Source organism: Stigmatopora nigra, chromosome 2, assembly GCF_051989575.1.
Source record: "Stigmatopora nigra isolate UIUO_SnigA chromosome 2, RoL_Snig_1.1, whole genome shotgun sequence".
Lineage (NCBI taxonomy): Eukaryota > Metazoa > Chordata > Actinopteri > Syngnathiformes > Syngnathidae > Stigmatopora > Stigmatopora nigra.
Genome location: NC_135509.1, coordinates 16,276,246 through 16,291,335, shown reverse-complemented (window position 1 = coordinate 16,291,335; position 15,090 = coordinate 16,276,246). Strand labels below are relative to the sequence as shown.

Genomic DNA, 15,090 nt, shown 5'->3' with positions numbered 1-15,090 from the left:
GGGAGGCAGGGTACACGCTGAACTAGTTACCACACAAGTGCATGACATAAACAGACAAAAAAAAATAAAAAACATTCATTTTCCCATCCTCAGCTGCAGTCATTTCAAGAGTGTATGATAAATCTCTCATGCATATTTTTGGGATGTGGGAAGACATGGGAGTACCCAGAGAAACACACAAAAAGCACAGGCAGAATGTGCAGACTAAGACCTATATGCAGTATAAGTAGACTTTTAATCATCCTGCCAAATTTGTCCGACACAAAAGGTGGCAATGGACACAAATCTAACCTTTCATTTGGAGCAGACAACACATTTTTTGAGACTTAAGAAACATGAAGGTGACAGTGAAATTTTACAGTTCAATTAAATTGAAAATAATCCACCTCTGGCAAATTCTATTCATGCATTTGATCATCAGCAGATTATAACATGCTGTCCTGATTTTACTATGGCAAATTAGGGTGTGCTGCATCACTGGTTAAATTAAAATTAATGCACCTATTTCATCCATTACGCTCCCTTAGTACTTAACTACATTACTGCTGTGCATTAGTTTTGTGAGATTAATGTATCAATAAATGTACTTTTATAGACAAGAATAACGTTTATTTTAAACAGTACAATATTATGATTAATTTCTCTCATCATGATTAAAACACATTCTTATAAGATAAAAAAAAAACATTGTGACAAATTTTGAAATTAGCAAGACATCTTATTTCAAATACAAGGGGTTTTGCACAATCAAAAACAAGTCTTGAGCCAATTTTCTTAACTCCACACAGCCTATATTTTCCGTCTTTGCCAAGAGGTCGCCATAGTGGTTAGCTGTGTCCATGGCCATTCCCTTGATGGATGTAAAAGTATAAGAAATGGAAAGCTTTGTGGAGCAAAAGTGAAAAAAAGAATCTCTTTTTGGCAGAATTGTTTGTTTAGCAACTGTCTTGATGATATAACACATACCTTTGGAGTCTCGCAGTGTCACAGCATGCTTACAAGCGGGCCAACACTGCTTTTCTCAGACAAATTGTTCCCTCTTTCCCCACAAAGGCAATTTCCAATAAATTACTGAATCTTTTTTCCTCAATACGACAAAATGATCCTTTGTCTCTTAAAATCTGAAGATGTAGGATAACAAAATGTCTTGGGACTAAGAGTATGTGGTCCTTTAACATATTTTCTGTCCAAGATTATTAACACATTTGACATTCATGGGAATGCTTTTCTGCACTTTCAGACTAATTTATTTGACTTACACAGTTCATTATACACATTGATAGTCACCATTTTTAAATGACTATAATTAATGTCCGCTCTCCACTGAAAATACACTGTGCCCAATCTTAACATTATGCCAAAGAGTAAAAGGAACCACTTTCATTCTCATTAAAATCTAATTTGTCTTTGGAAAACACTTCTAATTTCTTATGCATCATTTTGCTTCGTACAAGAAAACTCCATTAACAACTAAGGTTCCAACTTTTAGAATGCCCAACAAACACAATTCCAATTAAGCGAAAAGAGACGATAAAAAAGTCTTTCTGTTATACTGTTTTTGTTTGATTATTGGAAAGCTAAATTCTGAAGGTGAGAAGACAGTTGATGATTATTTAACATAATAAAAATGTATGGCCAATGGAATTGTTTGAATCTTTAACTAGTTGGACCTTCCTGATAAGTTTTTAATAAGAAACTAAGAAACCAAAAAGGTCCCTGTGCAATCACACAAACGAGCAAAGCTGAAATGGTGTCAACTTTGACAAAGTTTGATTAAATAAATAATTTATTACATTAACTTTGAAACATAGATATTACCTTCTGTTTTTAAACAGTGATGGAAATTAGGTTTGATAGCAAAACCTGCCACATTTAACTCATTAAAAAGACTTATATATTAAAATTACAGGGCATTTTTTACATTGATTATGGACATCCTGCATTCATTTGACCTGCTTCAATGACATAATTCCATGATCCAACCATATAAAAGGAATAGTTTACAGTCTTGGATAGGATTGGTATGAGTTCTGCAACATAAGAACCTGGGATCCTTTATGTAAAATAGTCTTACTACAACCACACATGCACACACAGGATCACTCGCTCACACATGTACACCCACACACATTTCATTCTCTGAGGCGCTTAGCCTCACTAGGGTCACTAGAGGTGCTAGAGCCTATCTCAGCTAACTACGAGCACAAGGCAGGGGACACCCTGAATCGGTGGCCAGCCAATCACACGCCACAAGGAGACAACCATTCACACCCACACTCATACCTGTGGGCAATTTAGAGTGTTTGGTATGTGGGAGGAAACCATAGTCCCAGGTGAAAACCCACACAATCCCGGGGAGAGCATGCAGATTCCTCGCAGGGAGAACGACCTGGGATCGAACCCACGACCTCACAACTGTGCATCTATATATATGTATGCATATATATATATTCATATGTTTACTTTTTTATTTAAACTTTTGTTGTTTTGATTAATTAAAAAGATTAAGGAAAATATATTAATCATAATTTAAAAAAAAGGAAATAAAAACAATTCGGAAAATGAATTACTCAGAAAAACCAAAGTAAAAAAAAAAAAGAAACCACCAAAATGTATTCATTAGAAACACATTATTTCAAAACGGTTTAAAAAAAAAATGCTTTCAATAAACAACGCCAACAGTAAACTAATTAGAAAACCGAGCACATGCTGACTCAAAAAAAAGAGACGACGTTGGTTTTATTTTAAAAAAATGCTGTGACATATCAATATGAAAAATTTAAAGGTGTCTGAATAACCTACTTAGTACCTATTCTATATATATGAAGCACTGAAGACCCACAACAAAGGCGCAATGACAGCAAACACAATCCCCAGTTATTAGAGACATGGTAGGTTGAACTAAAAAAAGAGACCTGCAAGCAGTAATTATCCTTTGTTACACCTACATACATACAAATCAAACTCTAAAGGTGATTGTTCAAAACACACATTTTGCACACTTCTACAGTTCTGTACTCTGCAGTTCCACAGAGAAATTTCAATGCAGCACAACTCATGAATATTACCAGAAGCTGGATCTGGGTCATTAATATGACACAGCCGTTACACTGAAGCTCAATTAGAAGTTAACCCATAGAGAGTGGAATCTTCTTGTGCAATACATAATCACAGCCTTTATATCAGTAAGATCAGATAGAAGAACCAGTTACCATCTAAATTATTCAGAGGCATTATTTAGCACAAAGTAAAATGTCACCTTCTGTATTAGAAGCTCACCTAGAAATTTAGACCTTGAATCATCTATTTATTTCCAAAATGGCATATTGTTGGCAACAGTGTCTAAAAAATATGCGTATGCATCTGCACATGCATGTTCTTGAAGGTTATTCTTTTCCGGATTTAAACCAGGACAGTTTAAAAAATAGTTTATAAGTGATAAGAATATATTCTTTATATTATGAGATAATTTTCTTAGACATTTCCATTTTAATTTATGTAGGATGTCACACATTGTTCAAGATCTCATTTGCATGTAAAACCTAGGCCCAGTATATATCAATATAATAATGTGGTAATAAAATCAGCTTGCAAAAGGGCACCTGAGTGATAGTAATGAAATAGTAAAGTGACACCTCACTATTTTAGATGAGATATTCCCAGCCCTCCAATTACAAGAGAGTATGTCAAGAACCTGAAGGTTACTTTAGTCTCACATTTGCTGATGCTACATAACAAGTAAACGAAAATGTACACTTTCATTTCATTTGAATTCCAGTTTAAACAAAACTGGAAAAACAAAATCACTCAATTCAATTCAAAGGCATCAGTGATGGGAATCAATTATTCAGCTTGGTCTAAAATGCATCTTTGTTGTTTTCATGCCAAAGTTACAATTCAAGTGGTTTCCAGATAAACTGAGTCTTTAAGATCAAGTAAGAAGTAAGCACCTGGTCTTGGAAAGTAAACATGGCTCACATATGTGAAATCTGAAAATATTTCAAAGCAGATATTGGCACCGACTGTTAACATATTTAATGCACTCCACTGATAGGGAAAAAATTAGATAGAAGATAGATATTTTTCTCATGATAAAGGTGTGAATATGAGCGGATATGGTTGGTTCTCTATCGGTTCTGGGCAATTGACTGGCAACCAATTCACCTTCTGCCCAATGTAAGCTGGGATAGGATTCAACACCTCTGCGACCTTGGTGAGGGTAAGTGATTTGGAAGATGGAAGAATGATTGCTGAAATGCATTTAAATAATTAATAGAATGGCTGCCTGATGGTGTGGTTGTTCACTCACCTGACTTCGATGCGGGCAGGCGTGGGCTCGATTCCTGCAGATGGTGGTATGATTGTGAGTGCAAATGGTAATTTGTCTTTCATAATCGTTTCCTTTCATTTTAATGTGACCCATGGGGAACAGGCAGAAAACACCCAAAATTGGTTGCAAACCAATCGCAGGGCCCAATGATTGGGAATCAAAACTATACTGCCAGCACCAAAGTCAGCCGAAATAACCACTGCACCATCACTGGCCCCATTGACTTGTATTAGTTACAATAAATATGATTAATTTATGAGAAAATGTAAATATTTCATGCTTAAAATTATTTTTATGTCAATTTGAAGTTATATCAATTCTAGGTTGCCAACATTATGAATTCTGTACGGACAACAGTCAGACCTTGAAAATGTGATTTGAGTTTTTAAAAAAAATCAATAAATAAACATATACTCTCCTGAAAAAATCCACCAAAATCCGTAGAGAAGACATTATGATAATGTATTCACTAAACGGAAACAATGTGACAAATGTGATGAGTATTAGAATGTTATGTGCTATTTTTCCATTTTTTAATGACAGGCGGGTAGCAGCCAAATGCTGAATAGTCTGGCACAGACTGCAAAGGGGTAGCCACGGGGCTACTCACATACTCACACACACACCCCATTCACACGCATGCACGCACACACATGCACGAAAGCTTTTTCTCATCAAACATGATTGCCTACATCTCTTTTCTTTCGCTCGACTACTTACAGTGCCCATTAATCAAATGCAGCGCTTTCATTCATGACAAATAGCTCTCTCTGACACACAGATGCCAGATTTGAAACAAGGGCAAAGGTTTCATTACATGTAGTGGCATATGTTAAGCTTTGATTCTTGCTGTGTTTATGGCAGATAACTAATAAATTGTTCAATATATACAAATACAGATTGTAAAATGTAACTTTTTGATTTTTACAATGATATAAAATAAGGAAATACTTTTGCATGTGTTAAAATATTTTGTACAGTATCAAAATTAAATATATTTAAATGAAATGTATTTTTATTATTATTAGCATTCTTACTATTATCATCATTATTATCATCATGATCATCATCATCGCCGTCATCATCATCATCATTATCATCATCATCATCTATTCAGTTGATTATTTTATTTATTTTATTTTGTACAGCGACTATTGATTTGAAGGAAAATTTGTAAAAAAAATATTACAGGTTTTATCTTTCATTATTTTCATAGTGCAAGGTGGGAAATGTGATTTCTTGATTATCTACCAAAATGAATAATAAGAGAGCAAAAACATTTTGTATTCATGTAGGTGCATAAATAAAAAAAAGCTAAAGTTATGCAACATGCAAAGCACCTGAACACACACACATAAGCACACAGCTAAAAAACTTCTCATCTAAGGTAATTTTATCCTTTATCCTCATTAGGGTCACGGGCTAAAAAAAACACTTTAAATTATGAATTCAAAACGACGTAAAACAAAGTATCTGCTTTCTCAGAACTAATTGTCACTGAATCTCCTGCAATTTATTAGTAGAAGTTGCTTTTTAATGACAATGAATCTGCGTATTATGTCATGTGCCTTATCATCATAAGCCATGATTGCATTTTTTGAGAGGTAAAATGTACACATATGTTCATTAACATTTGCTGAAATCCGGACACCGACCCTGACCCCGTTGATTATAATACATTGACAGAGAATTAAGTGTTCACACTGCTAAAACATTCATCATTGGCCTAAATAATGTGCATAAGATCCCCCATCATGCCAAGGTAGCTTGTGTTTCACACAGAGCATTTTTTTACACACTGCTCCATTTTCAGTATAGCAACAGACTGACAGCTCTTGACACAGGGCCTTGACCTGAGATGTGAAAACAGACTAGCACTATAGAGACAACCAGAATTAAATCACGTGAAAGTCGATCTATGTCAGATCAAAACTATCTTAGCGGGGCAGCCTTGCTTAAATGCAGGTGCCAGAATGAGTGACGCATTAGGGTCAGAGAGTAACATGGCGAGTGAGCGGTGACCGAAATCCATCAAGACACTGAGAGTCAAAGATAAACAAGTGTGAGATCAAAATAGACTTGGCTGAAGATAAATAGTTGTTATAAATCTCAACTTTATCGGTCCTCCTGTTTGGATGTTATCAGGGTACTCCCGTTTCCTCCGACATTCCAAAAACATGCATGGTAGGCTGTTTGGACACTCTAAATTGCCCCTAGGTATGAGTTTGAGCGTAAATGTTTGTCCTTTGCAATTGGCTGGCCACCGATTCATGGTGTCCCCTGCCTCATGCCCATCAGTCAGTTGGGATCGGCTCCAGCACCTCCGAGACTCTTGTGAGGACAAAGCGGTACAGAAAATGAATTCATAAAAATGCTTATTACCCATTGCCTTTGTAAATATTGTGGCGCTACATGTCTGACATACATAACATGCCTCTATGAGCCGAGGTGCTTTTTAGCTGCCAATATTAGTCAACTAGTTATGACGATTTTGACAATCTATGATTATATTTTCATCACAACTCCCTCCTCTCCTGCGTATTGTTTGAACAACGCCTGCCTGCCATACGAAGATGTGCTCTAATATTCAGCCACATTATAGTATGCGTCATCTATGCGGAGGCACATGTGCAGTAGTTATCATCTACAGTTTGTTGTAAACAATACAGTGTCATTGCTAACCCGTTGGCGGTGTATCTGAAAAAAAGATCCCACGCATTGTTCAAGCGCCCTTAGGTTTCAAATCCACACCCCCACAATGCCACCGGACGAGAGTCGAGTACTCTAACCATTGAGGTAAACTCCTGGGCTGACAGCCTGTGACCAGCCGAGGGGGTGGTGGTGGCTGCCGGGGGAAAGGCCGACCGAGGTGGATAAAAAATTCTGTCCGAACAATAATAAAAGGCTACTTACCGTATTGTTTAATATTAGAGTTCTGTGGAGTTTTGTCCACTTGGATATATTCCCTTTGCCTCAGCTGCAGTTTAGATTGATATTTATTTTCCACTTCACTAGACTGCAACCAACTTCCATGTTGGCAAATTTGCCCAAGGCTGACTGTGCTATAATACAATGAATACAGAACTGCATTTTTATTTTTAATGACATTTCACCTGCTGTGGACGTAGAAGTATATAAACAAGATTCATTGTCCATGGGGTAAAAATTATAAATTTTACCAGAACTTTAAGCTTTTAAGTTTTAAGTTTTTTTTTTAATCAAAGAACAACACAATAAGCTTGCTCTTTTTAATTCAATTACACTATATTTCCTTAAAGAAAATGTAATCTTACATGTAACCTAAAATTCAACATAAGCAGTGTTACCACAATTTACGGTTGGTTCTATTTACAAAATATTCATGTTACGAAAAGCCTTGGTGAGGAAAATTGTGTCCCGAGTTCTTAAAAAAAAGTAACAAAAGAAATCAAATCATCTACGACATATAAATACACAAGTCCTTTTTTCTTCTATTGTTGTGGTAAAGTTGCTCTTGCAATGGCTAACACACCGCTGCCCTCCTGTTTGGTAGAATGAATCTGTCTCCATAATGCCAGAACCAAGGTTAACGTGCTGTAGGCAGTCGTGCGAGCCAGCCTGTGCGCCAGTCCGTTTCGAAAACGTCGACGTTTGAGCACGACCGTCTGATCAAAAGCCCATTTGCTTGATTTTTTTCAGCTTGAGTGCAAATTAGTCCAATTCATTCATTCATTTTAAACCTGCTTATCCTGGTCAGGGTTGTGGGATCCCGGTACCGTTCCCAGCTGACTTTTGGTGAAATGCGGACTTCACCCTAAACTGGTGACCAGTCAGCCATAGGCCACTAAGAAAGACAGACGGCCATTCACACTCGCAATGATACGACCAGCAGCGGGAATCGAACACGTGCTTGCCCCCAACAAAGTCAGCCGAGTGAACCTCAACACTAATGGTCCCCAAACTATTCCAGAAAGGGCAGCCGTGGGTGCAGGTTTTTGTTCCAACCGGTATGAGGAAACCTTTCCACCAATCTGGTAACGCAGAAGTGCAATCAGTGGATTGCAGTCAGGTGCTTTTTACAGCAGAAACATCATTGGTTAAACTAATTGTGTTGGATCGGTTGGAACAAAAACCTGCACTCACAGCGGCCCCCGAGGACTGATTTGGAGACCTCTGCTCTACTCCATCAGGCAGCGTCTTACAAAAAATCCCATTTACAAAACCACTTCTAAAATATATTAATTTCGTAATGTAAAAGTACTACTGTACATGAAGGCAGTTTTTTGCTTGTTTTAATGCCGATGGCTGGTGTTTGCTGACAACCTCAATTTTCAAAGCTTAAGCAGTTCTTCAAACACCTGGGGATACATTAGTCATAGTTGTACATGTACATGTTATGCAACAATGAAAATGGCTTTAAATAACTACCTCATATTTTTGTCATTGAATAAATCTTGTCTGTGAATTCCATTGTGAAAGAAAGTGAATGCATTTAGTGTATGTACTTTCTTTTAGGGATCTAAATGTATATGGGAAACATAGGAAAGCATCGCAAACTAGCCCTCGACCATTTCATGGGCAGAGAAAATGCATCATGCACAGTGCATACTGAATGTTTAGTATAATCATGTCTTTATGTGTTTGAGTATTCATAGTCGGTCCGGCAAACAAAATATCAACGCCTATCAAGTCAGTCCTACCTCTGGTACTTTCAGACCACATTTTAGCAGTTTTCAGGGTTTTGCAAATACTGGCGTTCCCCAGTAAGGAATAGATTAGTCATCGATAAGAAATAGAAAATCATAACATGTGTCACCGTCCGTGCCTAAATGTACAAAAAGAGTAATTAAATACCAGTCTACTTTAAATATACATGTAGCCTTCAATGATGAGTACAATCAGATTATCTTATTTTTATTCATAGAAAAAAAGGCTTCTTTCAGTGTAACCCCATAGAATAGTTTTATGGAAAGTGCAGTGGGGGTAAAATGGGTAAAGATGAAGGAGAAGGGGGAAAAAAAAGCATGATCCCCAGACTCTAGAATGACAGACATATGCCTTTATGATGTTGACCAGATTATTCTCTAAAATGGATTGCCGACCTGAAACACCAATTGATTTATCCCTCAACTGTTGGAGATTGCACCGCTCTCACCTCCTCCCCGCACCAGCGCAGCTATACATTCACAGAGACTTGCTGGAGAGGAAGACTAATGAGTGAGGTGACTGCAGATACGTACTGACCATGCCTATCTATGTATGTCGAGATGATGTGTACACAACATTTGCTTTTGACTAGCTGTTGGAGCTTATAGAAATGTAAACGAGAACCATATTCAGCCATATTGATAAGTGCGGAGGACTAGAAATAACTTCAGAAAAATTAAACATTTCTTAAACTACAATCTAACACGTTACTTGATAACTTAATGTTCTTGTGGAGAGAATGGTAATAAAACATAGAAGGAAAAAAAAGCTTCTTTCACATTAAGTTGTAAAAACGCGTGAACACTCTTCTATATTCACAGGCTACTGACTCCATAGTTTTGCAGTGACAATATACGACAGCAGTTGAACATTTTGACCGTAATACTGTTTTTAAAGTACTTCAGCAGTCATCCATTCAGGTGAACTTTTATCACAATCATATCAGCTGCCTCTGAAGCAGAAAAAAGGTTTAACAAAGAGTACACAGACACATATACTGAAGATACTATAATGCAGTGTGTGTTCAGCTTTTAGAGGAGGTGGTGTAGAAAATTATAGAATATTAAACTAATGTTCACACGGCAGAGCCTGGTGCATTTTTTTAAATTTGTTTTCCTTAATTGGGTGTATGCGTGTAGGTTCCTGTGTGTAGTTCAAATTGCAAAAACAGAACTTCTAAGTTAACACAGGTGTCGGGAACCTTTTTGATGGAAAAAGCCATAAACAATTCATATTTCCTAAATGTTAATCCTTGAGAGCCATGCTCCGTCCGAATTTAAAAGTCAACATACATGAAATGTGTGCCTTTTTTAGTCACTTTACCACTTTTAAAGTACAAAAAGTCTTTTGATTTTTTTGACATTTTTTACGTTGTTGCTAATCAATGAGTATCAATGAGAAAATCCTTGCAAAAGAATGTAATGAAAAAAAATGATTATAAGGCGCTGGGGGTAGTGTCAATGCCATAATACTAATGTACCGCTCCTATTCCTGCGCTTTCTCACCAGCTGTTTCCATAGTTTACCTCACAGGTTAGTGGAGAGCCATATGCACCCATCAAGAGAGCCATATGTGGCTCCCGAGCCAAAGGTTGCCTACCCCTGGGTTAACATAACATGTCACAAAAGAGAGACGCAAAAAATATTCAACATTTAAAACACTAAAAAAATGAGTTCTATTTGTTCGCACCTGTTACTTGTTTTGGTGGATAAACACAATAAATTAAATAATCAATCACATTATTATAAAACTACAGTCACTGTAAAACCAGAGCTGCCGAATCATCGAGTCAGGTTTGGAGAATAGTTTATTTCCAACTCCGGAAGTAATCAAGTAATAGAAAACTCTCGATCGTGATACATGCCAAAAAATAATTTAAACTATTTAAATTAGTTTATCACTATTACACATCTAATCTATTTAAAGTGGGAGGGTTATCCCACATTCTATCACATTATCCTTTCAAAGAGAACTAATGAATTAAGTCAATACATGTGATTTAGTTTCGAGGGGTGCACAAAATGGCGTGGGAGGCCCGATCCGGACCTCGGGCCTTGAATATGACAATTGTTCTGTAAATGTATCAACTTTTGAATGTCTACATAATAAAATACAGTCCACACAGGGTACTTAATCCATCTTCACCAAGTATTAGGAAGCTGTGAGAAACAGAGAAATGTGCTACATAAAACACAGCTATGCCAGTTTAACTAAATATGCTAATCTGACCGAACCCCAGACGCTCTGAACAAAGCATGGATTCCTGCTGATAACTGACAGTGTTTGGGAGGCTCGCTTTGTTGACTGTAAATTCTAGTGCCCATTTGTTGTCTTAAGATGGAAACAAACCGTGTGTTATACAATCCTTTTCCAGTATGATTATGGCTTTGTGCTATGCTGAAAAAGTTCAACCAACTTTCTTCGAAAAAAAAGTGTACACCTACAAACTTTAAAAGCCTTCATTTTTTTCCTGATTGAAGGCTACGTGGCTTTCTATAAAACTATAATAAATGGTTTCCTTTTAGAATCGTAGCCAACATTTGTGAATTCAAGCAATGATCACCCTCACTGATTGCAGATGCACTTATAATGACTTAGGGTTTGTCCCTGAAATGTATTTCAAGATTATTTTTAAACCTCTTGAGACGTGTTTTTCATGTATCAGTTTTAACTGCTGTTTAGTGTTTTCTATTTGTTTTCTTGCAACCTACCATCTCCGTAAAAAAAATTCTCAATAAATATCTTCCTTTTACACACCTTTAATAGAAAAGAAAAATGCCCTCTTTAGAAAACACAGCTGCTTCAAAATGTAATGAAAAGGCAAACTATGACCCTGAATTAATATCTGATTGATAATTTATATATATATATATATATATATATATATATATATATATATATATATATATATATATATATATATATATATATATATATATATATATATATATATATATATATATATATATATATATATATATATATATATATATATATATATATATATATATATATATATATATATATATATATATATATATATATATATATATATATATATATATATATATATATATATATATATATATATATATATATATATATATATATATATATATATATATATACATATACATATATGTGTGTGGATAAAGTACAGCCATAATTTGCTGTATACATGTTAAGAAACTGGTCAGTGAGGAAAGACTGATTTGTATTTCAGCACCTCAAGAATGGGACAGCTCCACCACAGAGGCCCTTAGACGTGTTGAACAAGTCGCTTTTTCGAGGGTCCAGGCTACGCCAGGAAGATACAACATAACAGGCGATATATGATGACTGCAGGAGGACAGCAGTGCTGCTCTTGAAATACAAATATAGTACTCTTGCACATACTGTATAACATATTGATTTCTAATGTCAAAAATTTGACACAATATCCAAGACTAAAATGAATTTGGCTGAATACAGATTAGAGCGGTGAATAAATAGCTGTTGGCTACTTTGTATTCAGTTGGTAAGCATTGTGGCGCAAGGTAAGAATGCAGTGGTGACTAAGATTCTTAAAATGTTGTACTTTTCATGAAAAAAAGCAAGGCTGCAGTTACCTACCAATGCTTGTTGAGCATATTAAAAATCATCAAAAATATTCATATGAGAGCACCATGTAGATGTGTTCATGTTATCTGGCAAATACGTGCCTGCTTCAAGACTGATCAGACATCTTGACACGCCATAAAGATTGTCTTGTTGCATAAAGGCCGATGTTTATGCACAGTAATTTGTCTTTCCATTGCTACAACTATGACATTTGTAGTAACATTGGTTTTTATGTAGGGATACATGAGACAGGCAGTGGGACACGCCATTCACTCACACACTTACTTGTTCATGTAGAGTAGACTGTCTGCAGGATGAGGCTTTTTCTGTGTCCAGCTCTTGGTCAAAGCACAAAAAACTGCGTCAACCAAAAAAAAATGCAATTCTCAGCTGAGCTTGCACAATCCGTGGCTTTTTTAGCAAGACTTTTATAGCAATAACCATCCATGCATCACTCCAGAGCTGGAAGTAACTCTGAAAATGATGGTGATATATCCAATATTGCCCATTTCCATGACACTCTTAGCGTTGAGGGAACCCACGAGTGCCATTGCTGTAACTGCTCGACAAAAATGTCTCACGTTTGTCCTCACTTGGGGATATTTCTGACTGGTACACGTGCTATTCCTTCAGAATTGTCATTGTACACAATATAATATGGTTGAATCTCATATCCCCATATGATTTATAGTTCCGCTTGCAGATCGTATGTATGTTGGAGGGTATACTTGACAAATTAGCCTCCATGCAGAGATGCCATTTTTTTCTCTCACTTTAAGAAATGTCACTTCTCAACAAGTCTCAGTTAATCGTCAATCCCATTGAATTTGATAACATTTCATCTCAAAACTCAATGAGGAATTAGTTTATTTTGTCTCCCCACTTGATTTATGTCTTGCGCAGAAAAGTCTTAAAAAGACAGATGTTGAAAAATAACTTCAACCAAAAAAAAGGAAAAAGAATCATCTGTTGCCTATCAGTTTTCTTTCCCCCCGATGTGTCCTTAATCCATTCCAAAGAAGAAAAACACGAATACTATATATTTCTAAACGAACAATCCAACGACCAACTGCAAGAGAAGGCTTTTATAGCATCTTACGTGCGACGTGAATCGTTGCTCCTAAATCTTAAATTCCCATTTCTCTTTCTTGCATTGATTTCATCGTGGACAAGCTGGACCAGAGTCACCAAAAGACGGCTTTACTTCTGCGCCACGCGTGCGTAAATCTCTCCCAAAAAAAAATCAAGTCTCACCTATCCACTGGGGAGATCGACACACGGACATGGATGAAGCTGAGTGCATCTAATTCAAGCGTCCTTTCTATCCGTCCTGGTTTTGAAAGAGCAGGGAATCCGACTTGCAGTATTCGCGTAAGAAGACCCGTTTCAAATATCAGTGATGTGGAGCATCCTCAGTGCGTGTTTCGGACGGTGCAGCACAGCGGACAGGCGTCGAATTGATAAGCAGTCATGTGGGTTACCTCCCTCTGACAAAGTGCTCCTCAGTCACAGCTGCTGAATCAGGAGCAGAGATGCAAACGTTTCTTTCTCTTCAAACCCCCCCACAAACCCTCTCAGTCGACATGTTGCGCACTTGCAAGTTTTGCAGCTCCGGAACGACACGCTTTCAATTTAGAAAGTCGTGAATTTATGCATAATGGGTAAGAATTAGGGGCTTTAGCAATGTGTCAAAATCGTTTTTAATGAGGGCGAGGCGTGGAGGGAGAACAGGGGTTTTTGGAGAGGCTTTGAATATGTTGCAATGGAGCGCTAATGTGTTGAGCAAAAAGGACACCACTGCCACCTACCGAATTTTCTGGTTGATTTCCTGTATTGTGCCCCAGGCTCTGAAAACATAGTTATATCAGTTAAGATTTTACTGAAAGACATCTATGAAGTATGATTAACACTATATATCTACATTATTTAAATTTGAAAATAACCTTTGGCCTCATTAGGTAGGCATATATCAGTAACAAATGCCAAGCACTGTCAAAAAGGAGAAGCTTTTGTGTTTAAAGTTTTTTTTTTTTTAAATCAAAGAACAACACAAAATGAATGCTCTTGAATTCAATTACACTATTTCCTTAAAGAAAATATAATATTACATATAACCTAAAATTCAAATTGAGTCTGTGGAAAAACAGTGTTACCACAATTTACGGACGGTTCTACTTACAAAATATTCATGTTATGAAAAGCCTAAAATTATTTTATGTCCAGGAGGAATCCGGATCAAAACATGGCTGAAACTTTTTTTTTTTTTACGAAAAACCGTTAAACATATGTCTATGTAGAGGGCAATGCATCTTTTTGAGCATATACTGCATGGGTTTCCAAACTATTCCTCGAATGGCCATTCCAACCTACCACCAATCTGGTATCTTAGCAGTGGAATCAGTGGTTTGCAAATGAGTACGTCTTGTTTCAGCAGTAATCTTGTTGGTTAAACAGTTTGTGTTGGATCGGTTGGA

At 36.6% G+C, this 15,090-nt stretch overlaps 1 protein-coding gene across 2 annotated transcripts in view; it reads right to left on the bottom strand.

Annotated features, from left to right (window-relative positions):
- LOC144192006 (leucine-rich repeat-containing protein 4C-like) overlaps window positions 1-14,304 on the bottom strand; it is a 37,730-nt gene extending 23,426 nt beyond the window's left edge. For both annotated transcript variants that reach the window (XM_077710994.1, XM_077711004.1), the window contains exon 1: window positions 12,902-14,304. The gene's annotated coding sequence lies outside the window, so the exon portion shown is untranslated. The remainder of the gene's footprint in view (window positions 1-12,901) is intronic.
- Between the last annotated feature and the right edge of the window lie 786 nt (window positions 14,305-15,090).